Source organism: Momordica charantia, assembly GCF_013281855.1.
Source record: "Momordica charantia cultivar OHB3-1 chromosome 6 unlocalized genomic scaffold, Mcharantia_2.0 BLBB01000006.1, whole genome shotgun sequence".
Lineage (NCBI taxonomy): Eukaryota > Viridiplantae > Streptophyta > Magnoliopsida > Cucurbitales > Cucurbitaceae > Momordica > Momordica charantia.
Window position 1 is genome coordinate 6,142,558 of NW_028275164.1, and position 22,509 is coordinate 6,165,066.

Below are 22,509 nucleotides of genomic sequence, written 5' to 3' on the forward strand. Positions count from 1 at the left end.
CAACCAAATACTCGAGGATGGTAACCGATTGATTAAATAAGTGGATGTTAACACAGCTTCCCCCAGAAGGATTTAGGAACATTTCTTTGAAAAAGAATGGCACGTGTCACATAAAGGATGTGACCAATTTTTCTTTCGGCCACTCCATTCTATTGAGGAGTGTCCACACAAGACGACTCATGGATGACTCCATGTTTTTGAAAGAAGGAGGTTAAGTTTTGATTGAAGTAATCTCGAGCATTGTCAGAACGGAAGCGTTTGGGTTTGATTCCGAATTGGTTTTCTATCATATGAAAGAATGTTTGAATGGTAGAACCAACATCAGATTTTTGTTTTAAAAGATAAACCCATGAGACTCGAGTACAGTCATCAATGAATACAATAAACCAACGAAATTTCGAAACATTTGGAACATTGGAGGGACCCCACACATCAGTATGAATAAGAGAGAAGGGAACTGATATTCGTTTATTATTATTAGGGAATGGTACACGCTTGTGTTTAGCGAATTCACAAACTTCACAGTGAAGTGACTCAGGATTAAGATTTTGGAATAAATCGGGAAACAATAGTTTAAGAGTTCGAAATGAAGGATGTCCTAGTCTATAATGATTCAACAAAAGCTTACTTGAAGGATGATGAGTTTGTGAGGTGAAGGAGACTGGAACACTAGTCTGACCGACAAGTTCATTAAGATAATAAAGTCCATCTTTTTCATTAGCAAGTCCAATAATCTTCCCACTGCCCTGGTCCTGTAAAATACAAGAAGAATCAGAAAAAGTTACTCTACAGCCTAAATCTTTGATCAAATTCTTTACCGATATCAAATTAACAGTTAAACGTGGTATATGAAGCACATTCTTTAAAGTAATGTTTGAATTTATCTTGATGTCTCATTGACCAGCTACTGTTACCAAGGTACCATCTGCTGTAGAAATTTTCTTATTGCTCGGGCAAATACTGTAAGAGATAAAATGACAGCTACTAGTCGTCATATGGTCTGTTGCACCAGAATCAATAATCCAGGTACACAGTTTAGGCTGGGAAGTTGTACTCGTCAAAGTTACTGAACATGTACCTTGACTAGGAGCATTATCCAAAGTTTTTAAGAAGCTCCTTAATTGTTTGATCTCATTTATGTCCAAGTTTTTTTTTAATTTTGGATGACTGTGACATTGATACCAAGACTAAACTGCAACTCAAAAATGGAGATCCAAAACTGAAAAAACAGTACTGTACTGAACCGAAAGAGGGCTGAACTGAATCAAAAACAGTTGAATCGAACCAAATCTGACTGAAACGAACTGAAACCTGTCGAAACGATCCGACAATGAACTGAACTCGACTGAAAAACGCTGAACCAGTCCAACAACGATTTGAACCGAGCCTAAAGGAGCCAAACTGGCTGGACCGAACCAAGTGAACCGAACCAGTTGAACCAGACTATCTGAACCGAACTGGACGAGCCTGGTTGACTGGACCGGACGTAACAGCAAAGGATGACGGCGGCAACGGTTGCGGCGACGAATAACAGCGGTGATGGTGACCGTTGTCGGTGACGAAGAACGGCGAGACGAAACCCACGAACAGCACTCGAAAAACAGCAGTGCTGGCGAATCAGCAAACGACGACGGTGGTCGGCAGCGGTCGGCGGTGGCCGTGAGTTGAGCGACGGTAGTAATAAACAAAATCTTAATGGACAAAAAACTCTAATGGGCATCAAAACCCTAATGGACACAAAACCTTAATGGACATAAAAACTAAATTAAAATTTTTTTTTGAAGAAACCTAAAGCTCTGATACCATGTTAATAATAAGAAAAGAAAATAATTCTTCCTTAATTACTCCAAATGATTGATACAAGGCTATATAAATAACAGTCACACAGAAGAAACTAAAAAGAAATTCTTGCCTAAATAGGATAAGAAAATACTTACCTATTAGGGCAATAAAACCCTAACCTAAATAAAATAGGAAACTTTTAAAATAAAATAAACTATAATTTAACACTCCCCCTCAAGCTGGTGAATGAATATTAATAGTAAAGACTACTCACTCGAATCTCTACGATCAATCGTCCTCTGATTTCTTGTTTTCTTTCAACGCACTGCGTGAGAGATTTTAGACCAATAAGCCTCTTAATTTCAATCTACAAGGTGCTAGAAAGAGTCAGAAGGTCATGTCATCCACCATTCTTTATAAATCAAAGTGCCTTTATTGAAGGCAAATACTCGATCCCGTTCTTATTGCCAATGAATTAGAGGAATACAAATGGCTAAAGAATCGAGGTTGGATCTTCAAACTTGACCTCGAAAAGGCATTTGACATGGTGGATTGAGACCTTGAAATTGTCCTAAAACATAATAGGTTAGGAAAAAGATGGATTAACTGGATCATGGGTTGTGTGAAGGGAACCAAATTCTCCATCTTTATAAATGGGAGACCACGAGGAAGAATTTCAGCCTCAAGAGGCTTAAAAGCAAGGAGATCCTCTTTCTAGTTTCTTTTCCTCGTGGTGAGCAATGTCTTGAGTAGTTTGTTGAAAAATGTTCTTCTAAAGGCCCTGTCGAAGGCTTCATTATAGGGCAACAGAAAGTGCACATCTCTCATCTTCAATTTGCAGACGACACGTTGCTACTTTGTAAAGATGATGATAGTTAGTTGAATTATTTTCAAAACTCTATCGGTTTATTTGAATGGCTTTCAGGTCTAAAAGTGAATTGGGATAAATCCTCTAATTGTGGAATGAACATTGATCAACAAAGGATAAGTCAACTAACGTCTAGGCTTGAGTGCAAAGCAATATGTTAGGATCCCAAATATAAGAACCTAACGAGATAACTATATTGCAATCTCAAATAGAAACTACAATATCGATAGCCTTTCGAGAGGGCTATCTCTCTCCCAAAGAACTCTCTCAAGTTCCCCACACAATACTATTCTCCAAGATACCCTCCTCCTCCACTACTACCTTTATTTATAACCAACTTACCCTAACTAATTACCATATTGCCCCTTCCCTGACGTACTAACTATACTCCCTATACACCCCTATTGGGACTCTCACACAATATCTCTTCCCTTCTCCTATCTATGTTTGCCACTTGGAAGGAACCCAAAGTCCCCCATGTGAAATTGGCAAATTGGAGTCGTTTTGAGCTTTCAAGAAGTGGAAGATTAAATATCTGCCATTCGGATCTAGCCAACATTTCAATGTACTTTAAAATCCTCTCATAGGTTAGTAAGGAACTTGAGCGAACTTTTTCTGGAAAGTAAACTCCAATGGCAAGCTAAAGCATCTATTGCGTTGCGATGTGACTTCCCTTCGTCTATTTGAAGACGGTTTGGGCTTTGGAAATTCTAAGCAGAAAAATCATGCCCTTCTTGCTAAATGGGGCTGGAGATTTACACAAGAAGTTAATTCTTTATGGTGTACTGTGATTGCAAGCATATATGGCTGGGATACTTTCAGCTGGCATTCTTTGTAGAGGAAGAACAATTGTTCAAGATGCCCTTGGACCAATAACTCTAAGCATTTGAGAAGGGTTCAGCACTTAAAGTTGGCAATGGTAGCAGAATCAACTTTTGGTTGGACATTTGGCTTTTAAGGACCATTTCCCGCATCTCTTTATGTTGGTAAAGTTTCCCTTAAGTTCTGTTAAGTAAAACTGGGATGCTAATTCAAAATCTTGGGTCATTGAAACTAAAAGATTCTAAGACTGAAGACTTCATTTCACTATTATCTATTCTGAATTCAGTGTCGGTTACAGCGGGGGACGATAAATTTTTACGGAATCTTGAAGCTTCAAAGGTAATTTCTGTTAAATCTTTATACTCGTCTCTTGTTAATAAGACTCCTATGCCAAATGGTTTCTTCTCGAGTCTCTGGAAGTCGTTTGGTACTAAAAAAGTCAGAGCATTCTATTGTGGATTATCTTGAATAGGGATTTGAACACTTCAGAAACATTGCAAAGAATTCTTGCCAAGTTTTCTCTTTAACCTTCCTTTTGTTTGCTTATCAAGCAGTGAGAATCAAGATCATATATTCTTTCATTGCCCATATGCTTTGAGCTGCTGGTAGTCTTTATTCAAAGTGTTCAAGCCATCTTGTGTTTTCTACTCTGATGTCAAAAGCAACATTCAGCAGCTTCTCTTTTATTCATTCTCTCTTCCGAAGGCCTAGACTTTATGGGTTAATGCCATCAAAGCCATTGTTTCAAAACTATGGTTTGAATGGAACCAGCGTATATTCCAAGAATAGAAAAAGGATTGCTCAGAATGTTTCAAGCTTGCTAAATTTAAAGTTTCCCAATGGTGTGCCTTATCAGATCTCTTTTTGGGTTACTCTTCCAGCTTCATATATGGGAATTGGGAACCTCTTGTTCCACTTTAATTCAATGTTCTTTAATTTATTATGACCCTCTTTCACCCCTTTTTAGGGTTTGTTTATTTGAACACTAGTGTTTTTTCCATTCATCTTCTTGTTCTGAAAAAAAGGGTGGGCCTTCTGAAGGAGCAATCCCAAAAATTTGTAGTTGGAGACCACATCTCTGAAACCCATGCCAATTTGTTGGTGGATAAAGCGAAGAGAACTGGAAAAGCCATAGCACAGGAAGGGATTTGTACCCAAGCATCATGCCAGAAGGAGATGCTACTGCCTTTACCAATTTTGCAAAAGGCTTCTGTCTTGATGCAATCAGCATGGACATAATGGCTCTCCATGGGCCTTTGTACTTGCTGGAAATTTAAGGGCCATAAATCCAAAATAAATAATCTGTATTTAGTAATAATAATTCTCCTCCAGATATGATTTTTTTTTCAGTAAGGTACCTCAAAGTCTATTTGGATAGCAAAGATTTATTCCTTAACTTGATGTCACCTATGCCAAGGCCTCCGAAAGTAAATGAGTGCTGAACTTTTTGCCAATTAAAAAGGTGGGCTTTCCCACTGTTTTTTGGACCTTGCCAAAAGAAATTATGGGTCAAACTTTTCAATCAGATTTGCTGCCGCACCAGAAATTTAAAAAGGAGACATAAATAATAAATGGGCAGATTAGAGAGAACCGATTGGATGATATAAAGTCTACCACCCTTCGAGATCAAAAGGTGATTCTATCTTGCAAGCTTGCACTCAATTCTCTCAATTAGGAGCCAAAAAGATTTTCTTCAGTAATTTCCATTGAAAGGAAGGCCCCTAAATAGATAGCTGGCCAAGTGCCTATCTTCCAACCAAAGGCTTTAGCAATATCACATAGGGTGTTGTGCTGCAAGTTGACTCCCATAATTTCTGATCTGTCATAGTTGATATTCAGGCCATATGCCATTTTAGAGATCCTGATGATATTAAAGAGGTTTCGAAGGCTAGAAGGATCCTTTTTATAGAAAATCAAAATGTCATCCACAAAAAGTATATGACTCGTGCAAAGGGAAATTTTTCTTGAGGGGTACCCTTTGATGAGATCTTTTCCATCACCTTATTTGAATAAGATAACTCAAACAATCTGCAACAATGATGAAAGGAAGGGAGATATGGGATCCCCATGTCTAAGGCCCCTGGTAGCCTTGATTTTAACCTATTGGTTTTCCATTTATGAGGATAGAAAAGCTGGTAGTGGAGATGCAAGCAGGTATCCAATTCCGCTATTTTTGCTCAAAACCTTCTTATTTTAACATAGCATCTAGGAAGTCCAAGTCATCTTTGTCAAAGGCCTTCTCTAGGTCAAGATTGATAACCAAATCATTCAGTTTCCATACTTTCTAATCGTCAATAAGCTCAATTGTCGTGGGAGAGGCATCTAAAATCTACCTACCTTCGACAAAAGCCAATTGATGTTCTAAGATGGTGTGAGGTAGCACGGATTTTAGCCTTTCAAATAGAACTCTAGCCAGAATTTTTTCTTTAGGCTGATAATCATGTAGTGCTTTCGTCTATTTTTTCTTTAGGATGATGCACATATAAATTTCATTGAGGCTAGCATTGATGATACCATTTTTTAAAAAGATCGTGGAACACCATCAAGATACCATTTTAGTTTGCATTTTTACCACCAATAAATTTCTTCCTTAGCTGCCATATCTAAGAGTTGCACCTTTATGTAAGTCCTCATTCTGAATGCTGAGGACAGAGGGGCTATACTTTCTGCATCATCAATTTCCTTAAGCATCGACTGTAGGCTGTTTCTTTTTGTGAGTGAATACATCCAAGAGTATCTTGAATTTCAAGGATTTAAGCTTCATCGTCAATCCATGCCCTAGCGATCCTTGGAGAGGATTGCTTATCCACCAAGAATCAAGAAAGGGATGGAAAGAAGGACGAAGCATCCACATGTTCTTGAATCTGAAGGGAGCCTAAAATCCAATTTAATTGGGAAGTGATCCGAGGTTACTCTGTCAATCTGTTGAAGATTATTCTATCGAAGCAACCAATATTTGGGGACAACAACATATTGTGGCAACCATTGGTTCTCTATTATGAGGCAACTAATATTTAGGGACAACCGACATATCAAGACAACAATTTGTCATTTATTTCGAAGAAACCAATAGTTAGGGACAACCGAAATATTGATACAACCATAGATCCTTCATTTTAAGGCAACTATAGGTCCTTTATTTTGAGTCAACCAACACTTAAGGACAACCGACATGTCGAGACAATTATTAATCTTATATTTAGAGGCAACAAATATCAAGGGAAATCGACATATTGAGGCAGCCACTTATTCTCTTATTTCAAGACAACCAATATTTTGAGACATCTGACATACTGAGGCAACTATTGGTTTCTCATTTTGAAGCAACTAATATTGAAGGACAACCGACATATCGAGGCAGCTATTGGTCCTATATTGAGACAAACGACATAACGTGCAACCATTTGTCCTGTATTTCAAGTCAACCAGCGTTTAGGGACAACCGAAATATTGTGGCAATCATTGGTCCTTTATTTCTGGACAAGCAATATTTAGGGACAATTGAAAAATGAAGGCAATCTCCTATATTTAGAGGCAATCAATATTTAGGGACAACCGGCATAATGAAGCATCCGTTGGTCCTATATTTCAAGTCACCAAATTTAGGGACAACTGGCATATTTTGTGGCAATCATCGGTCCACTATTTCAAGACAACAAATATTTAGATACAGCTCACAAATCAAGGTAACTATTGGTCCTATATCTAAAGGCATCAAATAAATAGGACAACTGACATATCAGTCAATGTTAAGACTTGAAAGAGAATCTCATGCATGCTCTTAAAGAAAAATAGATGAAAACTTGAAATATTTAGATACAGCTCACAAATCAAGGTAACTATTGGTCCTATATCTAAAGGCATCAAATAAATAGGACAACTGACATATCAGTCAATGTTAAGACTTGAAAGAGAATCTCATGCATGCTCTTAAAGAAAAATAGATGAAAAAATAATCAAAGGCACTCACCCATTACCCGTGATTTATGAACATGTACCTAGAAACCTGGTTTTCAACCGAATCAATTAGCTCGGTTCTTCTACTCATCTGAAACATAATCATACAACCATTAAACTTGAAGAAAAAATATAGGAATTCAGAAAGAGTACCCGAAGTCAACAGAGAGATGGAAGGATTGCAACTTTTCTTTTCAACCTCTGTACGCATTTTGTTTTCCATCTCTACAAAATTCATTTTTATTAGAGGAAGAGAAAGAGTGAGCAGAGAGACAAAAACAAATCTTGATCACTTTCCAACCACACCCTCCCTACCATAGCCGTTTTAGGTGAGTTCGAAGTCTTGAAAAAATCACATAAAATGACTTTCAAATCATGACATCATCATTCAATGTTTTACCGAAAGACCTGAAAGAGAATCACATGTATGTTCTTTATAAAAATGGAGAAAAAAATAATGCAACGCACTCACCCGTTACCCTTGATTTATAAACAGGTACCAGGGAACTGGATTCCAAGCGAATCAATTAGCTCGATTCTTACACTTACCTAAAACATAGTCATACAAGCATTAAATTTGGAAAAAAGAGATAGGAATTGAGAAAGAGTACCTGAAATTGAGAGGAGATAGAAGAATTACTACTTTTCTTTTCAACTTCTGAATGTATTCTGTTTTTCAAAACTACAGAATGCATTTTTATTAGGTATAGGGAGAGAAAAAGTGCGTGGAAAGAGAAAAACAAACCTTGATGTCTTCCCTACCAAACCCTCCCTTCCATAGCCATTTTGGGTGAGTCCGAAGTCTTGAAAAGATCACATAAAATTAGTTCTCAAGTCATGGCATCATTAGTCAATGTTTGACCAAAAAACCTGAAAAAGAATCTTATGCATGTTCTTCAAGAAAAATGGAGCAAAAAACAATGCAATGCACTTACCGATTACCCTTTTTATAAGCATGTACCATGAAAACTGGTTTTCAAACGAATCATTGAGATCAATTCTTCTATTCACCTGAGACATAATCATACAACCATTACGATTGAATAAAAGAGATTCAGATTGAGAAAGAGTACTTGAAGTCGAGAGAGACGGAGGATTACAACTTTTCATTTCAACTCTGTACTTATTCTGTTTTCCACCTCTACAAAGTGCATTTTTATTAGTTAGAAAAAAGAGAGTGAATGGAAATAGAGAAACAAAGCTTTGACGTATTTCCTACCAAATTCTTTCTTCCATATCCAATTTGGGAGAGTCTGAAGTTTTGAAAAAATCACATAAAAATTGCTCTTTCAAGACATGGCATCATCAGTCAATATTTGATTCAAATATCTGAAAGGGAATTAAATGAATGTTCTTTAAGAAAAATGAAGCAAAAAATAATGCAATGTACTAACCTATTACCCTTGATTTATAAGCATGTGCCATAAAATTGGTTTTCAAACGAATCAGTGAGCTCGATTCTTCTATTTACCTGAAACATAATCATAAAACCATTACAATTGAAGAAAAGAGCGGATTGAGGAAGAGTACTTGAATTTGAGAGAGATGGAAGGATTACAACTTTATTATCAACTATGTACGTATTCTGTTTTTCACCTCTACAAAATGCATTTCTATTAGTTAGAAAAGAGAAAGAGTGAGTGGAGTTAGAAAAACAAACCTTGATGTCTATCTTACCAAACCCTCTCTTCCATATCCATTTTGGGTGAGTCCAAAGATTGAAAAAATCACAAAAAAAAGGCTTTTTCAAGTCATGGCTTCATCAGTCAATATTTGACCCAAAGAGCTGAAAGAGATCAAATGCATGTTCTTCAAGAAAAGACACTCACACATTGTCCGTGATTTATAAGGATGTACTTGGAAAACTGGTTTTCAACCGAATCAATCAGCTCGATTCTTCTACTCACCTAAAACATAATCAATACAACCATTAAACTTGAAGAAAAAAATTACCTGAATTCAACCGCGAAATTGATTGAGTACAACCTTAGTTTTCCACTTATGTACACATTCTGTTTTCCATCTCCATAAAATGCATTTTTATTAGAGGGAGAGAAAAAGTGAGCTGAGAGACAAAAACAAACCTTGATCACTTTCCTACCAGACCCTCCCTACCATAGCCATTTTAGGCAAGTTTGAAGTCTTGAAAAAATCATATAAAAATGAATCTTTCAAGTCATGGCATCATCCGTCAATGTTTGACCAAAAAACCTAAAAGAGAATCACATGCATGTTCGTCAAGAAAAATGGAGCAAAAAATAATGCAATGACTCACCCATTACCCTTGATTTATAAGCATGTACAAGGAAACTTGTTTTCAACTGGAATCAAAAAAGCTTGGGTTATTCTATTTACCCTGCAACATAATCATAAATTATTTAACTTGAAGAAAAGAGTTAGGGTTTTAAAAAGATTACCTGAAGTCGCCAAAGAGATTGAAGGATTACAACACTGTACTTATCAACTTCTGTACGTATACTATTTTCTTTGTTTAAGCTATTTTTATTTTCATTAGCTAACTGGTGGTCCTTTATGTGGATCCTTGCAGGTAAAGGTAGAAGACATCTTAAAAACAGCTTTTATGATGCAGTTTGGACTGGTAAATGCCCACTCAACCTTCCAATTTTTTTATGACATTCTGATTTACAGAAAAGCCTTAAAAAGGAGGTCATTTGAGGCATGTATTATCAACCCTCCTTGTCGACAAAAATGTAACTTTCAAGGGTGTCCATGCAAACCCAACTAAGATACAATCAATGGTGACCTAACCTACGCCAAAGTCTATTTGTGAGCTCCATGGTCTCTTAAGACTCGCAATATATGATCGAAAATTTGTCGCACCCCTTACTGATCGGTTAAAGAAAGATAACTTCCGTTAGGGACTTTTGGCTGACCAGGCTGGCAAATTAAAGGATGCCATGACCACGGAACCCATCCTCACACTACCTGATTTTTCAAAGGAGTTTATGGTTGAAACATATGCTTCGGGGTAATGTAGAGATCATAAGCCCATTTTCTACTATAGAAAAGTCCTTAACAACCGAGCCTGACAAAAATCAGTATATGAAAAGGAGTTGAGGTCAATTGTTTTTGCCATCCAAAAGTAGCAACCATATATGCTGGGAAGACAGTTCGCCATCGAAACTGATAAGAAAAGCCTAATGTTTCTTATCGAAAAACAGTTAATCAGCATGGAACACCAACAGTGGTTCACAAAACTCCTCACGTATGACTTCGAAATCCATTAATGTCCCAGGTTGGAAAACAAAGTTGTATCCCAAGTCAGCTCTCTAGTTGTTCTCACAGCCCTCTTTATGATCAAAGATGACTATTTAGAGGTGATCTAAAAAGCAGTGCTGCAAGACTCTTTTCTCGAAAAGGTATTCCAATCGATCGTAGCGGGCGAGTCAACATTGCCCCATTTTTTCAATTGAAAGAGAAGAACTAATGTTTTAAAGGTCGATTTACACCAGAAATAGTTGAGACATTGTTGAAGGAGAACAATGACAGCCCCATTTGGGGCATACGAGGAACTTAAGACCTAAAGGTTGGCAGCTGATGTGTATTGGAAGGGGATTAAGAAGACCATTAAGAATTTTGTGGCCAAATGCGTTGTGTGCCAACACAACAAATACGAGGCACTCTCTCTCGCTGAGTTATTTCTACCCCTACCAATTCCATAACTTCCTAGGATGATATATCCATGGACTTTGTGGAAGGCCTCCCTAAATCCGAAAGGAAGGTACTCTTCTCGTGCTGGTCGATCAACTTTACAAGTATCCCATTTCATTTTCTTAAAACATATATTCCCTACCTCTATGGTTGCTGATTTGTTTGTTAAGAAGATTGTGAAGTTACATGGCGTACCGTCCTCCATTATCTCGGGGCGAAAGAAGATTTTTATGAGCTTATTCTGGCCAGAGTTGTTCAAACGATAAGGAACTACCCTCAATAAGAGCACCACCTATAATATTCAGATGGACGGATAGACCATAGTGGTTAACAAGGGACCTTCTTCTTCTTCTTTTGGATGAAAACAACAAAGAAATTAAAAGCAAATGGGGGATTCACCTACAACAGAATCTGGGAACCCCTTATACTCGTGCAAAAGACCTTCAAGATCTCCTCGGGCTTCTTCATGCCAAATTTAAGCAAAATCATTTTTCACTACAAGCTCGGCCACTTTGTGGGGGACGAAATTGCACTCTCTTCGTCATGGCTGAAAGATATGGTCTTTAAGCGGTGAATCAGAAAATGAATTTCACTAACAATCATATCCACCATCTGAGCTATCGTCTTTCCTTGACTAAATCAACAAGTAAATCCATAGAGTCAGTTTCAACCAAAAGATCATCAAGCCCTGCTTCGATTGCGATACATAGGCTATCACAAATCGCTAAAGACTCAACCATGTCCACCTCGAAAGAGCTCTAGATTGCTTTTAAGAAGCTCGTGATTCTAAACCACGGCTCCCATCCCTATTCTCTCATCGCCTTGTTTAATCGCGACATCAATGTTCATAATGGGTGCAAGGGAGGGACTTCAGTACTGACGTGGTAAGATATCACTCCCTTCTCCCATTTGATTTGTTTCTTTATACCGTTGAACATAATTTTGAGCCCAATTTCGTATCACTGCGTCAATCATAGGTTGCCTCCTTTCTCCACATCCTTAAAAATACAAAATTATTCCTCTTATTCCACATTGCCCATGTCATAATCAAGGAGAATTCGAAATTGGTTTTATTGAGATCGTCTCTAAACTACCACAAAAGGTCAAAAAAGAAGTGATTGTTCAAAGCCAATTCCCTTAGTAGAAAGTTGTTTCTTTCCAAAGACTCTTACTCCGTTTGCACCTCCACAAAGCATGGATCAAATTTTCTATAAAATGGACACATCTTCCACACTGCTCATCGTTCGAGATTCTCTTTCTCATTAAATTTTCTCCTGAAAGCTCTCCACCCAAAAACCTTAACCTTGGTTGGGATGTTTGAATGCCACAAGGTCTTCCACCACTTGGTCATGTCTTCCGATTCTGATTGTTCATGTCTTCCTTTTTGGAAGAAACTCAAATGATATCCACTTATTAGATTACATCCTTGGTCACATAGGAACATCTTCTATATTAGTTTTTGGAAGTGGACTTTGGAGGATCTTTTCCACATCTAGCCAGAGGAAAGATTGTTGTAGTAATTGCTCATTCCACCCTCCAAAAGGGGCTATGAAAGACTGAACCTGCCTATCCGCCTCATTATTGATAGGGAAAATCAGCTTTAATGAGGGAATAAAGGGAACCCAATTATGCACACCAATTTGGACACTAAGACCTTTTTTATCATCCACCCAACCCTCTTTCTAACAACTCCTTCCCCGAAAGAATACTCTTCCATACGCAAGAGGCATTCCTCTTTTTCTTCGCTTCAAGGAAGGATGTATACCTAAGTATCACCCTTGTTTTGCTAAAAGGGCTTGATTAGAACATTCTAGATTCTGAAATCCCAGTCCCCCTCTAGATTTAGGTTCACAAATGTCCTCCCATTTACACCAATGGACTTTCCTCCGATTCTCATCTCCTCCCCACATAAATTTGGAAATTAAACGGTTTTATTCTACTATGATTCTTTTTGGAAGTTAAATCATGACATGGAATAACTAGGAATAGTTTGTATCACCACGTTTATTAAAACTCCCTTTCCTCCATTAGGGAAAAAAATTTCCTTTCCACAATTGGAGATATTTCCATATTCTATCATTGACGTCAAACATAGACTTAATCTTTTTATGGGAAAAAGAAGGTAGTCCAAAGTACCATTCATGGAGCGCCACTTGCTTGATCTTCAAAATTTTCTAACTTCTGTCTTGGTGTTGGGGCTGAAACATACCTCAGATTTTTGTAAGTTTATCTCCTGGCCAGTGATGTTAGAGTATTTCACAAGAATTTGGTCAATTGCCTCAGCTTCCTCCCGTAAACAGTAAGCCGTCATCAGCAAAGAAAAGATGGGAGATAGGTGGACCTGAACGAGCTATTTTAATACTAATACCGCTTATCAAACTCTACATAGCTTATCAACCTCATCCTCTCCAAACCTTGAAAAATAACGTCGAAAGGCCCTCTGCGCAAAGAAAAAATAGGGTCTCTTCGTCGAATGCTCCAGTGCGGATACAAAATTTCTTTTTTTCTAAGTTACACATTGCATAATAAGATCAATAAAATTACAATTAAAACCGAGGGCAATCATAATTTTTTGGGAAAAAAATTCACCTTATAATACGCCTTGCTCACGTTGAGTTCTAATGACATCCAGCCCATCTTTCCCATTCGTTTAGTCTCCAACCGATGAACACACCCATAACCTAGAATCACATGGTCTGCAATTACCCAGCCGGCCACAAAGGCACTTTGATTGAGCGAGATGATGTCGAACAAAACCAGTTTGAATCTATTAGCAATGGACTTAGAAAAAATTTTGTAAATGATATAGGCCTAAAATCTGGCACTGTTTCAATCTATTAGCAGTGGATTTAGAGACAATTTTGTAAATGATATAGGCCTAAAATCTGGCACTGTTTCAATCTATTAGCAGTGGATTTAGAGACAATTTTGTAAATGATATAGGCCTAAAATCTGTCATTCTTCTGCCGCCCCTTTCTTAGGGATGAGGAAAACAACCATGATTAATCGTGCCCACCTCTGGCTCGTTATTTAGAATCTCCAAACATGCCGCAGTAGTATGTCTTCCCACAATGTGCCAATACTTTTGAAAGAAACGGGTTGGGAGCCCATCCACTCTGGGAGCCTTTGATGGGTGCATTTAGCCAAGTGCCTTGTGAATTTCCTCTTCTGTGAACTCCGCATTTACCATCTCATTCATCTCTATGCTTATTCTTGACTTAACTTCTCCTAGAAAATGGTTCATGTCTACACTATTCTCCAAATTTTTAGATGAGAACAGATTTGAGGAAGAATCCAATACTATGCTGGCCATGCCTTGGTCAGTTGTAATACAATCCCCCGGCATTAAAAAGGCCCTCATTTCTATTCTTTTTCCGTCTTCGCGTAGCTTTTCAATGGAACCACAATGTATTTTTATCACCCCATATGAGCCAGTTAAGTCTTGCTGGTTTCTTCCAAAAACTTTCCTCCTCCTGTAAGAGATTTTCCACTCATTTAACCGCTTCCAAAATTCCATTATTGCTGTCAATAGCACTCTGAAAGTTCTTGGCTAATGAAATTTTCTCCTTATACTTGCCCATTTTATCTTTCCCCCATGTTTGCAGCCTTCTAGTACAGTAGGCCACTCGATGGACAAGATGATCATCCATATTGGTCATATTTCTTTGGGTGGTATCTGTGGATTACTTTCTCAAACTCCTCTTGTTGAAGCCACGCTTCCTCGAGTCTGAAAATTCTTAATTTTGGATCCCTTCTTCATAATACATTTTTCCGAATTGCGATTTCAATGGGACAGTGGTCCGAGCCCGTTTATCTACATTTGCAATCCTTTCCTGAAACAAGCATATCAACGTGATACATGTTATAGGATTGGATCAACAAAATCATGTCTCCCTCCCGAAACAAACCCAATCCCCTGCTAGCACTCTTACTGCCTAATGCAATCCAATAGTCAAGTCTCAGCTCAACTGTTTGCAGCGTGCTTCTTCCATCTTCGTTTATGCCTCTCTTGCACCAAAATTGTGCAAGATTTGGAGGAATGCTCGTTGACTTCCCAATCCACGAGCATTCTAACCGAGGATTTTTATAATGTTCAATGCTCTTGAGTCAGGGGTCGCCATTGTATGTTCTGTCACAGAAATAGCATCAATACGGAGTTGGCTTAACCTTCTTGGCCTTTTGGACTTTACCGACTTCTTCCTCCACAATACCCTTTTTCCATTAGTACACACCAACTCATTTGCTGGGGAGATCTGGGACTCCCATGCCACTCTTCCCAACGTTTCAGATGAGGATTTTCCATAATGGGCTTACTTACTGGTGTACCATTTTCAGAGGGCAACATGTTTGAGGCTTGACCTTTTTTCTATGAGAAACGAATATTTCATTAATAAGATGAAATATATATAGAAACAATTAATAATAAAGAGGGACCTTGAACGTACATCATGCCACCTAATGCACCACACCCAAGATAGCAACCAACCGATGCTGCAATCAACGACGAACCCCGTCGTATTTCATGCAACTTGGGCTTCTATTCTAAGATTGTCGCACACCCTTTCGCTAGAAAAGGATTGATGAGATGCAACACATCCTGAGATGCAACACATCATTCACGCTAGGTAACCGATGCAAGAACTTATCCATTGTTGCCACTCATATTGCTTTGACGCACGTCCAATCAATCGAATCACCACTCATGCACCGTACGCCACAACGAACCCAATCAATGCTCAACTATTCGCGCCCCCCTACAAGCAAGGAAAGGATGTCGCCAGGCAAAGTCGAGCTCGCAATGTTGTGTGTGATCCAACAACCAACAAACATCTTTCCAAAACCATCTCTTTCTTATTGATGGGTGAGCCCTTTCATCGAGCACAAGAGATCTTGTCTCATTTGAGCCAAGCATGTTGTGACTTAGAAAGCTAGGTCGTTTATTATCATCGAAAGCCAACAAACAAAACAACCATGTGCAAGCATAGTCAAAGCTCGCCCGCTCTGAGTTCGACTCGACAACCCACTATCTCCCCTCGCTCAATACAAGGGCATGGGTGTACATTCGACCTAACTATCCCATGGGAGGTGTTGAGTGGCTAAGCAACCATTAGTCATATATTTCAAGGTGACATCAGGGCAACCAATTATTTTAAGGGACAACCGAGATATTGAGGCAATCATTGGTTCTACATTTTGAGGAAACCAATTTTTAGGATAACCTACCTATCGAGACAACCAATTTTTAGGGACAATCAACGTACCATATAAAGACAAACAATCTTTAGGGACACAACCAACATACTGATGCAATAAATTTTTAGGGACAACCTATATTTCGAGGCAAACATTGGTCCTACATTTCAAGATAACCAATTTTTAAGGACAAACCGACATAACGGCAACCATTGGTCTTATATTTTGAGTCAACCAATACTTAGGGACAACCGACATACCCAAGAGAGCATCGTCGTGCGCGGTCTAACAACCACCGACACCTTTCTGAAATCTTCTTTCTTTACGATGGACAAGCTCTTTGGGGGAGTGATCGAAGGCAATCTCGTCTTGCTTGACGCAAGCACGCTATGACTATGCAACCTTGGTCCTTAATCAATGCAACGAACTAATCAATCGCCACCACTCAAATTACTTTGAGTAAAGTCCAATTGATGAGGAGGTGTAGGCACCAAAAGTTCAACCCACACAGTCGAATCACCACTCATGCGCCGTACGTCCAACAAACTTGATCGACGCTCGACTATTTGCACCCATGCAACAAGTCAGGGGGTGCGCGGTCTAACAATCAACCAACAAGTTTTTGAAATCTCCATTCTTTATGATTGACAAGCTCTTTGGGGGAGTGATCGCGAGCGATCTCGTCTTGCTTGAGGCAACACGCTATGACTATGCAATCTTGGTCTTTAACAATGCAACGAACTAATCAATCGCGACCACTCAAATTACTTTGAGTAAATTCCAATTGATGAGGAGGTGTAGGCACCAAAAGTTCAACCCACACAGTCAAATCACCACTCATGCGTCGTACGTCCAACAAACTTGATCGACGCTCGACTATTTGCACCCATGCAACAAGTCAGGGTGAAAAATCATCAAGCGAAGCCAAGCTCGAAACGTCGTGCGCGGTCTAACAACCAACCAACAAGTTTTTGAAATCTCCTTTCTTTATAATTGACAAGCTGTTTGGGGGAGTGATCGCGGGCGATCTCGTCTTGCTCGAGGCAAGCACGCTATGACTACGCAACCTTGGTCCTTAATCAATGCAACGAACTAATCGATCACAACCACTCAAATTACTTTGAGTAAAGTCCAATTGAGGAAGAGGTGTATGCACCAAAAGTTCAACCCACACAGTCGAATCACCACTCATGCGCCGTACGTCCAACAAACTTGATTGATGCTCGATTATTTGCACCCATGCAACAAGTCAGGATGCAAAATCATCAGGCGAAGCCAAGCTCGCAACGTCGTGCGCGGTCTACCAACCAACCAACAAGTTTTTGAAATCTCCATTCCTTATGATTGACACGCTCTTTGGGGGAGTGATTACGGGCGATATCGTCTTGCTTGAGGCAAGCACGCTATCACTCTGCAACCTTGGTCCTTGACAATGCAACGAACTAATCAATCGCCACCACTCAAATTACTTTGAGTAAAGTCCAATTGATGAGGAGGTGTAGGCACCAAAAGTTCAACCCACACAGCCAAATCACCACTCATGCGTCGTACGTCCAACAAACTTGATCGACGCTCGACTATTTGCACCCATGCAACAAGTCACGGTGCAAAATCATCGGGCGAAGCCAAGCTCACAACGTCGTGCGCGATCTAACTATCAACCAACAAGTTTTTGAAATCTTCATTCCTTATGATTGACAGGCTCTTTGGGGGAGTGATTGCGGGCGATCTCGTCTTGCTTGAGGCAAGCACGCTATGACTATGCAATCTTGGTCCTTAACAATGCAACGAACTAATCAATCGCCACCACTCAAATTACTTTGAGTAAAGTCCAATTGATAAGGAGGTGTAGGCACCAAAAGTTCAACCCACACAACCGAATCACCACTCATGCGCCGTACGTCCAACAAACTTGATCGACGCCCGACTATTTGCACCCATGCAACAAGTTAGGGTGAAAAATCATCGGACGAAGTCAAGCTCGAAACGTCGTGCGTGGTCTAACAACCAACCAACAAGTTTTTGAAATCTCCTTTCTTTATGATTGACAAGCTCTTTGGGGGAGTGATCGCGGGCGATCTCGTCTTGCTCGAGGCAAGCACGCTATGACTATACAACCTTGGTCCTTAATCAATGCAACGATCTAATCAATCGCCACCACTCAAATTACTTTGAGTAAGTCCAATTGAGAAGGAGGTGTAGGCACCAAAAGTTCAACCCAAATCACCACTCATGCGACGTACGTCCAACAAACTTGATCGACGCTCGACTATTTGCACCCATGCAACAAGTCAAGGTGCAAAATCATCGGGCGAAGCCAAGCTCGCAACGTCGTGCGCGGTCTAACAACCAACCAACAAGTTTTTGAAATCTCCAATCTTTATGATTGACAAGCTCTTTGGGGGAGTGATCGCGAGCGATCTCGTCTTGCTTGAGGCAAGCACGCTATGACTATGCCAACCTTGGTTGTTTCTTATAATTTAAAGCCAACAAACGAAACAACTAGGTGCAAGCATCGTCAATGCAATCCTACCTCGAGTACGACATGACAGCCAACTCTTCTCCCCGGCTCGATGGAGGTGCATGGGTGTAAATATGATCAAGGGGTATTTGGTGACTAAGCAACCATTAATTGTATATTTTGAGGCAACCAATTTATAGGGACAACCGACATATCGAGGCAACCAATTTATAGGGACAACCGACATATCGAGGCAACCAATTTATAGGGACAACCGACATATCGAGGCAACCAATTTATAGGGACAACCGACATATCGAGGCAACCAATTTATAGGGACAACCGACATATCGAGGCAACAAATTTTAGGGACAACCAACATATCGAGGCAACATATTTTTAGGGACAACCGACACATTGAACCAACTATTGGTCCTATATTTAAAGGCAACCAACTTTTAGGGAACCCCGAGCATTGATTTTATATTTCAAGTCAACCAATTTTAAGGGACAACGAACATATCGATGAAACTATTGGCCATATATTTCGACCGAACCAATTTTTAGGAAAAACTGACATACTGGAGCAAAAAAAGAAATAGCAGCAGCCAACATATTTCGAGGCAACCAATGATCTTTATTTGAGCCCACAAATATTAAGGGACAACCAACGTATAGGACAACTTTTCTAAGAAGCAAATAATATTTCATGAAAACCAACATGTTTGAGACAAAATAAGAGTCTTGATTCTTTTATTAAAAAAAAAATAAAGATAAACATAGGAAAGTAAAATTAAACAAAAATGATGAGAAGTATTAATTGAAATAGTTAAACAAAAATTTAACAAGACGGGAATGAATGTAACAACAGAGAGATGATGCTTTTATATCAAAATGAAAAATAACAGTCTTTAAACTCTTAAAAACTTTGTAAATCAGAAAACAAACGAGTCAAAAGAATCAAAATTAAAAAGGAATGAAGGAAAATAATGAAATACCTATTAAATTAGACTACCACAAAACTAGTATTAAAGATACTTTAGATACAAAAACATCTAAAAGAGAAGCAACAAAGAAGCAATGAGATGATACCTAACCTGATTGCCATATGCCCCAACCTTCAGAGTTTGGTAATGAATGAATGAGCATTCGTCATCACCCAAAATAATATTTTCGTGGATGGTCTTCACAAAAAGTGAAGCTTTCTGGCTCCCAGCCCTATCTGCTACCTTAATGATCTCAACTCCAATGTTTTTATGTCACCCTCATCTAGTAGAATGTTTCCTACACGTTTAGTCAAGATTATGAATGAATTTTGCTTCCTAACTGAACATGTAATAAAAAAATGAATGTTGTTATGCAACTATTATTTACCTGAAATGTGGTTGTAGAAACTTTCAATAACAGAGACAACAACGCTATTGATGGAACCAACTGTTACCAGCAATAAGGATTGTTTTCTCTGGGCAGACTGCCCCAATGCCCTGTAGAGTAAAGAGAACAATCAACTAAATTTTACAGCAAAACTTGAAGAATATACCCTACCAGCTTCATATGCATGGGAAAGAAATCGACGAATATAACTTAAGTTGAGAGGTAGATTCAGCCAATAATCATTTATTCTTTTCTATTTTTAACGCATGCAAAGGCAAAGGCATATAAATAAACCGTTGAAATTAATTTTTTTAAACAAGATACGAACTTTTCATTATTAATGAGAAGGAACAAAATTGTAACAGAAAAACTTTTAAATTATTATTTTCTAATAATAAAATTATGTTTAATACATTTAATTAACTAGTTTTACTATTATAAAAAAGTTAACATATTTAGATAAAAAAACAAAACAAAACTAACATTATATGCTATGGAAAAAGAATGTTTGATAAGAGTTCGAAAAAAATTAAAACATGACAAAAAAATAAAATTTATAAACATTAGAACAGAAAATCTTAAAGTTAAAGTTGTATCAAATTGTTATTCTAAATATTTAGTTTCAAACAAGTGAAAAGTCATTAGTGATTTTTAAAATTAAATGAGTACCTATATCTTCCCTTCTTCCTTTTTCGCCGTATTCGAACACCGCTTTTATCCAAAAAGTGAAATCGATAGACGACAAGTACATTGCTCTCACCCATGGAGGATTTGCCATTCTTCCTTTTTCGCCGTATTGTGATAATTGACCAAAGTTACCTCAACACGTGTCTCTTTCTCTCTCTCTATCGGAGACGGATTGATTGTCTTCTCTTCTCGAACTCGACTAATAAGCCCTAAATTCACAGATTGCCAGGGCAAACCCATCTTCTGGATATTTGGCGGACGGGTTTAAATATAAATCGGATGAATTAGTTTCTTGACCGATAAAAGATAATTGAACAAACAGACCCGAGATACCTAACCTGAACAGGTAATCCGCAGGCTCCGATGTCTCTGGAAATTTACGGCGATGATTCAAATCAAAATTTAACCTGTACCGCAACAATGCGCCATTAGACCATAGGAAATCTGGACAATGAATGGCACTGGATTGCTCCGTGGATGCAAGAAGAGAAGGTCGTGGAATGTTTGGGTTCCCGCTATGGTAGTGTGACTGAGCCATGGTTATCTGGTATGAGAATCTCTTCCTTTATAGCCGCAGATGTGGTGGTCAAGATATATTTAGGGTTTCGAAGAAGGAGATATATTTAGGGTTCCGAAGAATGAGAGTTATTTAGGGCTTCGAAGAAGGAGAGAGATTTAGGGTTTCGAAGCAGGCGACCTGATGAACGGAGAGAGACGCGGGAACTGGAAGTCGATCTTTGGCGGGACTTGGGAGCGTCGTAATAAACTGTCGAAGAATACAAAGGCAAGAAAAGGTTTCGTGGTCAATACGAAGAGTCGAAGACTAACTAATTTATAAATGAAATAGATTAATTCAAATGAGTTTCAACGTTACGCTGACCTGGTCAAATTTGGGCTTTTTCCGTCCATGGCCCATTTGAGTCTGCAAGCCCAACCCAGACAAATAAATAAATGACAAACATTATAATGAAATTAAATTTTAAAAAAATTATTTAACTATTCTTTTTAATATAAATTTTCTTGTAACATCTTTTTTTAGTGAATGCAATTGTCATATGTTTGATCATGATTATGATTCTAGAGGTAACAAGGTGAATTGGTTTTTAATTCCTAAATTTAAATTAAATAACCAATAGCATTCATATTCTCATTATCTCATTTCCATTGATTTTCATTATAATTAATTGTTGCAAGGAAGGTAAACCTATATACAAATTTGTAGGGACAATTACATCAAAGTACAAAATTTCACAAATTATTGGACTTCATATCCTAACTTTTTTCGGAGCTAGTATAAGTTTTACTTTTTTTTAATATATTTTTACATTATTTGATTTTGATTCTGTTTTCTAAATGTCAAATTATCCGTTATATTAAAAATATATATTATGTACTTCAACTTTATACTAGTTTGAGTATAGTTGAGGATTGAGGTAACTTTCTCTTTATTTTAGAGAGATTCATATTATCCCCTTAAACACATTTTAATTTTATATACTTTAGATTTTCCAAATTATGATTTCATAAAACAAATAATAAAAATAAATGTAACTGGTTAAAATCATTCAAAAGCGAGTCAGCGTTAATAACTTATACGTAAATATTGTGAGTTCGATCCTCACCCCACATAGCGAGGAAAAAGAAAAAAACTTATACGCAATAAATAATCATTATTTATATTAAAGTTAGTTGG